Here is an 8,980-nt window from a genome sequence, read left to right as displayed (position 1 = left end):
ATAAAACAGTCTTCACCTGCTGGTGGAAGAACAAGAAGGAGGGGGAAGCTTAGAAAAGACATGTGTTTGCAGGGGGAAATGTGTGAAAAATGGGTACGAATTAAGTGCAACAGTTTGATAAATTCTTTTTTAATCCAGAAAAAGAGAGGATGAGATGAGGGAGCGCATGTGAACATGACACAAAGTGGAAACAGGCTGTTCCGTTCACCTGTAGCATACTCTAAGGACTTATCCACATGTAACTTTTGTTGGCGCTTTCCAGGCACAACCCACACTTTAAAGCTCTGTGCCTGAGCGCGCGCGCACACACACACACACACCCCGGAGCTTTCCCTGCAAAAACTCACTCTTTACCACTGAACTGGAGCAAACAGTAATTCATGGAAAACTCGAATTGCCATTTCAACTTTAGAGACCAGGTTTTCGCAGAGAAAGCTCCAGGGTGTGAAAAAAGGAGTTCTCAGACACAGAACTTTAAAGCGCAAATCTGTGCTTGGAAAGTGTAGGGCAGAAGTTAAGTGTGAATAAGTTCAGAGTGAATCAAAAAACTTCTTTCTCTCCCTTCTTCACATCACCAGAAATTGGAGCTGTCCATTGAAATTGAGTGGTGATCTATTCAGGACAGGTGAAAAGATGTGCCTCCTTCACTGAACACATCATTGACTTGTGGGACTCAGTGTCACAAGATATCAAAGAACTGTAGAACTGTAGAGTCGAAAGGAACCTCGAGGTCATCTAGTCCAACCCACTAGAATGCACAAATCACAGCTAAAGAATCCCTGACAGATGGCCATCCAAACGCTGTCAAAAAACCTCAAACAAAGAAGAGTCTATCACATTCCAAGAGAGTCCACTCCACCGTCAAACAGCTCCTACCGACAGAAAGTTGTCCCTAATGCTTGGTTGGAACCTCCTTTCTTGTCATTTGAATCCCATCCAAAACAAGCTTGCTCCATCTCCCATGTGACAGCCCTTCAGGTATGTGAAGATGGCTATGGTGATGTCCCCGAGCTCAGACAAGGCAAAGGTTTATCAGGTGGTGCCAAAGTGCTTAGCTGTATCTAGAATGAACCATGGTTGACGTCACTTTAATAGCTATGATCAAAAATAGAGAAAGTTCCCATGGATCGGTCTTTCCCAACACGGTACCCTCCAGATGTTTGAGACAGCAACTCCCACTGGCCAGCAGGGCTATTTGCGATGATGACTCCCATCACACAACTATGGTGGTTGGGACTCTTGGGAGGTGTAACCCAAAATATCTGGAAGGTAGCAGGCTGGAATAGGCAATCGTTTTGAATTCTGCCAATTTTCAAAAACAGCTTGTAGGGGAAGAGGCCACTGTGTGAAAGACAGTCCGATTCTCAGCAATTTGATAAAGCAGTCCTGTTTTGGATCAGGTGGCCAAAGATCTCAGCCACAGCCAGAAATAATTATTCTTGTCTTAGGAGCATAGGAAGCTACATACATTGAGTCAGACCCCTGGGCCATCTAGCTCAGAATTGCCAACACTGACTGACAGTGACTTTCCAGGGTTTCAGGCAAAAATCTCTCCCAGTCCTACTGGGAGATGCTGAGAATCAAACCCAGGACATTCTGCATCCAAAGCAGAATTCCGCCACTTTGCTACAGTCCTTACTTTGAAGAAGATCACATATACATATACCTAAACTATGCAGAATTCCAAAAGTGCAGCTCTCTTGCTCATTTGCTCTTCTTAAAAGTCTGGCAAAAATTCAATGAAAGAAACAGGCATTAGAACAGAATTTGCATTGCGATAATGCCCATTTAAAAAAATTAATACACTATCTGCCATCCCACACTTGCTGTTCAGTCTTGTTCGTTATTTCAGGAAACTCACCAAAGGTTCCTGGGGTGTGTAGATATTTGGGGAGGGGGTCAAAAGGAGTGGGGGGGCCCTCTCTCTCTCTTTAATTAATCAAGGTACTTGACTCGGGTGCAAGCTTTTCCACATGAACAGGCATGAGAAATCAGGGGAAGGGGGTGGTGAAGCTTTTTTATTTTTTGTCTCATTCCATTACAGCTTCAAATGGTTAATTAAGACAATAGAGCAACTGAGACTGGCTCCATGAATGGACGTCTAGACTCTATAGTCCGGCCTGCACGTTCCCCATCAGAATGTTAAGGTGGCTTGTCGGCCTCCACCAACACCCCCCCCCAATAGCTCACCACCAACCACTCCGCCCCACCATCCACTTCCCTAAGCCCCCTGCCCGCTCCCCTTTGTTTTTGTCCTCAAACAATCATGCCTTTGAGAATCCTGGCCAGATTGGCAGTTCGTCTGGTGTGAGGCCGGGTGTCTACCTCAAAGCAAGCCTTCCCAGAGCCTAATATGATGAGGAGGACCATTAAAGACTGTAAAAAGGGGGGGGGGCTTTGCATTGTCTAGTCCTTTGCTGTTGTTGTTGTTGATGGCTGAGGTGGAAACAATCTTGGCGGGGCCTGATTAGCATGAATCCCCTGCTTAACTCCTGTGAAGGAACCATTGCCTCAGCAAAGGGGCTTAGAAATGGAAAGCTGAGTTTTTGATGTGGAATTTTTAGGATATATGCCCCAGATTTCTGACTGGTGAGTCAGTGGTGGTGCAGTGGTTAGAGTCGGACTAGGACCTGGGAGACCAGGGTTCAAATCCCCACTCAGTCACGAAGCTCACTGGGTGACGTTGGACCAGCCACAGTTTTTCAGCCTCACCTACCTCACAGGGTGGTTGTGAGGATTAAATGGATGAGAAGAGACATGTGAGCCACCTTGAGCTCCTTGGAGAAAAGAGAGAGGATAAAATGTAATAATAATGTGATAACAACAACAAAGGCGTAGGAGTTAGATGCATATATCCACTAGTTAGCATGTTTATCATATAAGCACTTCCTTTGGAAGATGCAGAGGGACTGAATCTTAACCACAGTGTGTTTTCGTGATCTCAGAAGCCTGTTCCATAGTCTCTCAGAGCAGGGCTTTTAGAGTGGCTGCCCTTCTTTTGTGGAATGGCAGTCCTGTGGAGATACAACAGGCATCCCCTATCTGCACTTCCCGCAATCACATTTTTGTTCTGTCAGGCTTTCCCAGCTGGTTAAATGGGTCTTTAACATGAGTGTCCATCTTGGTCTTGCTTTAAATGCTTTTGTTGTTTTTGTGTTTTTAATTATCTTATAATTAAATGGCCTTCAGTCGGTGGTTTAAAAGCTGATGAATACTGTACATCAATAATAATAACTTAGCATTTCTATTAAAGCATCAGTGTAGATGATGCAGTACTGCAAACAGAACATACAATGGCTGGTGGCCATTGATAGCCATAACCTTTATAAATTTGTGCCATCCTCTTTTAAAGCTGTCCTAGTTGATGTTCATCGCTGTCTCTTGATGGAAACTAATCCCGTGGTTTAACTATGATCTGTCCTGAATCTTCCAACATTGTGCTTCATGGTGTGTTCACAATTTCTACAATTCTATGATTCTATGAAGAGGGGGACTTTTCTCTATCCATTTTTTCAACCGCTCCTGGATCCAACCGTGCTTCAAGATGGTTAGGTGGCAGCAGTGGCAAAGAATGTATTCTCCCAGCTTGATCTGATGTGCCAGTCCAGGAGTGCCCCTTCTTGGAGAAGTCTCAGTCAATCACATCCAGATTAGACTACTGTAATGCTCTTCATGTGAAGACAGGCCAGCTCTGGTCAGTTCAAATTAGGATGCCTGAGATCAGGCTTGAGCCAGCTGATCCGATCATATAATGCTGATCTCGTAACAGAGTCATTGGTTGCCAGTAGAGAAGTGCAATTTCCATGTCAGTTTCTAAAATTTTTAAATATAAAAATTAATTTATCATGAGTGTGCACAGATGAGCACTGGTAACATAGAAGAGGGTGTAAGACACATATTAATCAAACACTACATATACACAGATCTCTACAATATTTCAGAAAAGAAGAATGGGCCATGGAGGATTTGTAGAGTACCACAAACAGAATCAGAAACAGGATTCAGAACTCCAAAATCCAGGAGATCATAATTGTAGAAACTTCTAACTCTGCCTGTTGAGATGCTCACTGTTTTCTTTGTTTGGGGGGGGGAGAGAGTTTTTCAGATTCTATTTATTGTCATATTGATACTGCTTTAATGCTTCTTGTACAGTTTTCAATGTAACACATTTCTTTTGTACCTTCTTCTCTTGCCTCCCTCCTTCCTCCCCCCCCCACTGCCTTTCTCATTGTAAATGTCTTGGGGCAGGTACCTGTCCTCACTGGGCATGAATATGCCATGCATGTTGATGGCACTTCAGAGCAGGGGCAAGGAAAGTTTTCCAGCCAAAGGCCACACTCCTCCATGGACAACCTCTCAAGGGCCACATTCCAGTGGAGGATGGACTGGAGGGAGACATGAGCAGGGCAAGGGATGTGACACTTATCTATAGCCAACAATGTTTACCACACTAGAACCAGAAAGTTTTACACATAAACACACACACACACACACACACACACACACACCAGCTTTGCATTCTCCATCCGGACAGAAGGACTCATAGGAGTTGTAGAGCATGGTTGATGGGGGATATGGCTGGGCAGAAGGGGTATCACCCGATAAGGGGGTGTACCCTAGAGCTAGGGCCATATAGAGAGGCCTAGGAGCCGCATTTGGCCTCTGTTATATGCGGTGGTGACAATAGTGAGGGTGATCCGTTGTATGATGGCCTCCAGATGCATCACATTGTAGATTAGATGGATAAGGGATACAGAAAGGGGTCGTTTTGTTGGTGCCTTTGGCTGGAGTGGGATCTGCCAAACTTGGCAGCTGTTGGAGCAGCTTAACCCTTCATCAGGCTAAGGCAAGATCCACCAAATGGGTGGTTACGTAGTGTGAAAAGTCAAGATCCAGACAGTTGTTGAGCTTTTTTATTTTTATTTTTTTCCAAAGCTGTTGAGCAAGATCTCAAAAAAAAGAGAGAGATGTTTGTGAGCTATTTTTTAGGAAATTCTCCATACATATGGGTTGCCATATGTCCAGATTTTCCCACACATTTAAGCGATTTCCTGGGCACTGTTTCCAAGGGCCAAATCCCAGCAATGTCTGGGAAATTCTGGACGTACGGCAATCCTAGGTTAAGCGGCTCCTATTCTATGATCATGGCAGAGTGGGCTATCAATGGCTACTAGCCATAATGACTATACTCTGCCTTCATGGTCAGAGGCAATAATGCCTCTGGAAGCCGCAGGAGGGGAGAATGCTCTTGTGCTTGAATTCTGCTTCTGGATTTCACATAATGGGCATCTAGTTGGCCACTGTGAGAACAGGAAGCTGGACTCAATGTGCCCCTTTTGGCCTGATCCAGCAGGTTCTCCTTACGTTGTTTACCTTTGCCACACGGCCGCCAGGTAAAGCATTCCAGAAATCTCCTGGACACTCATTGACATGGTTCTCCATCCTTTATTGCTCACTGATTTGGATTTCATGAGGAAGCACACCTGCCAATCAGTTGTTGCATTCTAGGATCCTACTTGCCTATTGTTCTAGGATCCAAGCTTAGTACAGTGGTACCTCAGGTTAAGTACTTAATTCATTCCGGAGGTCCATTCTTAACCTGAAACTGTTCTTAACCTGAGGTACCACTTTAGCTAATGGGGCCTCCCGCTGCTGCTGTGTGATTTCTGTTCTCATCCTGAAGCAAAGTTCTTAACTTAAAGTTCTTATTTGGTTCCTTTCTAGGCCACACTTCTTCCAATGAGGACTGTTTACAGTGGTACCTCGGGTTAAGAACTTAATTCATTCTTGAGGTCTGTTCTTAACCTGAAACTGTTCTTAACCTGAAGCACCACTTTAGCTAATGGGGCCTCCTGCTGCTGCCGCGCCGCCGCTCACAATTTCTGTTCTCATCCTGAAGCAAAGTTCTTAACCTGAGGTACTATTTCTGGGTTAGCGGAGTGTGTAACCTGAAGCGTATGTAACCCAAGGTACCACTGTACATAACGCTGTACCAGGACACTGTTGCAAAAGAGGCACCTCCAATTTATCCCCATTCAGCTCCCCAAATCACAGCACCTCCGTCTTATCATAATGAACTTCAAGTTCGTTCGCCTTGCTCTTTCCCAAAACTGCCTCCAGATCCTGTATTCCCTCTGGGATTTAGAGATATACTTGACATCTCCAGAGGCGGCCACCACAGATTACTAGAAATGTGGCTTTGGCCTAAAATTTAGCTCCACTACCATTTACCACTGGTTCTATTCCTCTGTGAGATTTTGGCTATCAAAGCTGTCACGCTGCCATGACCTCCCCCCGCAACTCCAGTTGACTTCCTTCTGCAATGATGTGCCCATCTCACTTTTTGCAAGTTCTTTAGAGCTCTCATGAGCCTCGCCATGGGAGAGAAAGAGCCAAAGGAATGCCGCTCCACATGTTGGAACTTGGGCCTAAATTATTCCAACTGCATACTTGCAAATGAGCTCGCCTATAGATGGTAGAGACAAAAGGTCATTAACTTCCCATGCACAGGCCCCGGCCTAGCTGCTAATTTGTCACCATGCTAATCTGACCCCCACTCCTCCTCCAAATTTCCACCCTGCCTCCTGGCATTTTTCTATTTCAATAATAGGGAGGATACACCCCCCCCAACCTTAGTACTTTTTAAAGAGGTATTTAATAGATCAAAATGTGGCGAAGAAATAAAGATTCTGCAGTATGTTTAAAGTCAGGAAGAATTATATGAGAGGAAAGAAGTGAAATAATGTGATATCTAGAAAGAAACTAGGCTGCTTTGTTTGCATGCGTCCCCCACCCAAATTAGTTTGCTAGGCTTTTTATATATAACAACAAATATATAACATCACACACACATTACAGCATCACAGACAATTGTTCCCAGGGAAGAATACACTTCAAGTCATCTTGTTCAGGATAGCAAAGATGCTTTGGAGGGTTTATCTTTTAAGACCAGATTTGTTTGTATGTTGAATAAAGGACTACCTTATTGCATACAATTTTTCCGGTCTTTTCGTTTCCTTTATTGCTTTTAAGTTATGAGTTATTTTCTCATATGTAGCGAATCACCAGGCATTTTAAGTCCAGGGATAGTCCTTGTAAGGCCTCCCAGGTTTGAGCTCTGGATAGCTGAGTGATCACTAAAAGAATAGTCAGTAAGTCCTTATTCTTTATAACAGCATTTGGTCTTTGAAGAGAGACAATAAACAGAACAGGGGCGAGTGATCCATGGGCTTTCGAATGATCAACTACCTTATAGCATTTGGGATTTTTATTTTAGAGAGAAGGAGAGCTCTGTTCATAAAAGTCAAATAAACATATTTTTTTTAAAAAAAGAAAAAGGAAAGGAACATAAGATAGAAGCTTATAAAAATATGCATGGCATGGAGGAAGTGGATAGCTAAAGGTTTTTCTCCCTCTCCCATAACACCAGAACTTGTGGGCAATCCAATGAAGGCGAATGCTGGAAGATTCAGGACAGATAAAAGAAATTACTTCTTCATGCTGCACATAGTTAAACTATGGAACTCCCTCCCACAAGAGACAGTGATGACCACCAAACTGGATGGCTTTAAAAGAGGACTGGAGAAATGAATGGCTATCAACGGCTATTAGGCATGACAGTTTGCTCTGCCCCCTGAGTCAGAGAAGACAGTGCTTCTGAATCCCAGTTGCTGGAAGACACAGGAGGGGAGAGATGCTCTTGTGCTCAGATCCAGTTTGCAGGTTTCCCACAGGCATCTGGTTGGCCACTATGAGAACAGGATGCTGGACTTGATGGGCCATTGGCCTGATCCAGCAGGCTCTTCTTAAATTCTTATGTCCGGTTAAAGTAAAGGTAAAGGGACCCCTGACCATTAGGTCCAGTCGTGGCCGACTCTGGGGTTGCGGCGCTCATCTCGCTTTATTGGCCAAGGGAGCCGGTGTACAGCTTCCGGGTCATGTGGGCAGCATGACCAAGCCGCCTCTGGCGAACCAGAGCAGCGCACGGAAACACCGTTTACCTTCCTGCTGGAGTGGTACCTATTTATCTACTTGCACTTTGATGTGCTTTCGAACTGCTTGGTTGGCAGGAGCAGGGACCGAGCAACAGGAGCTCACCCTGTCGCGGGGATTTGAACCGCCGACCTTCTGATTGGCAAGTCCTAGGCTCAGTTGTTTAACCCACAGCGCCACCCGCGTCCCACTATGTCCAGTTATGTACCACCAATTACCAGTCACTGGGGACCATCCATGAGAGAAGGTGATTGCCCTCAGCTCCTGCCTGTGGGCTTCCCAGGGGAATATGGCGGACCTTGTGGGGAAAAGGATACTGGATGAAACAGGCCCTTGGTCTGATCCAGCAGCAGGATCTTCTAGTGTTCTTACCTCACAAAGGAACCAGCCATTTCTGAGCAGATCACAAGAAATTTAGCATCCCCTCCTGATGTGATACCTTTTCCTTGATTATCCCTTTAATTATAGGGAAATTAAAAGCGGTTCCTCTCTTCTAATTGCTTTCCGTTACCGAGACACACACCCCTCTTGCCAGCCCAGCCCAGCTCCCTTTCATATGTCCTTTTTTGATATCTCTCCTGCCTTCTGTCACCTTCTGTCATGTTTGTTGCTATGGCAACCCCAGTCAGTGTGGCTCAGATAAAGGGTTGGTATCAGAGTCGGTCTCTGTGCCAAGTCTGTGGAGGCTGGGCAGAAATCGGTGTTCCCCATCCCCCAGTCCTGGTTAAAGGGTCTGTGTGGGCATGGAGGCCGAAAGCAAATGAAATGGGGTTTTCTGGCATCCTGAGAGTGGAGCGAAGGCAGAGCATTTAGCATTTCCAGTAAATCTTACAGTATTTTCAGCATCTTGCAAATCTTACCTATTGCATTTTGCGCTGTTTTATCCTGTAAGCTTTAGCATCTGCTTCAGACCAAAAATGTTTTCAGTCAAATAAATGGCTTGTTTCACCTCAGAAAAAGGATCATTTCTCAAAATAATTCTGGCAAC

The 8,980-nt window shown here is 44.9% G+C and overlaps 1 long non-coding RNA gene across 1 annotated transcript; it reads right to left on the bottom strand.

Annotated features, from left to right (window-relative positions):
- Positions 1 to 1,664: 1,664 nt before the first annotated feature.
- Positions 1,665 to 8,769, bottom strand: LOC309330517. The gene is made up of 3 exons (XR_014151465.1): positions 8,365 to 8,769; positions 2,717 to 2,777; positions 1,665 to 1,725 (listed from the first exon to the last, which is right to left on the bottom strand). It is a non-coding gene; the product is annotated as an uncharacterized lncRNA (long non-coding RNA).
- Positions 8,770 to 8,980: the final 211 nt, after the last annotated feature.

Source organism: Podarcis erhardii (genome assembly GCF_964252035.2).
Source record: "Podarcis erhardii genome assembly, chromosome: 15".
Lineage (NCBI taxonomy): Eukaryota > Metazoa > Chordata > Lepidosauria > Squamata > Lacertidae > Podarcis > Podarcis erhardii.
Note: the sequence above shows the minus strand (reverse complement) of the source record. Positions and strands in the feature narration are given on the sequence as shown.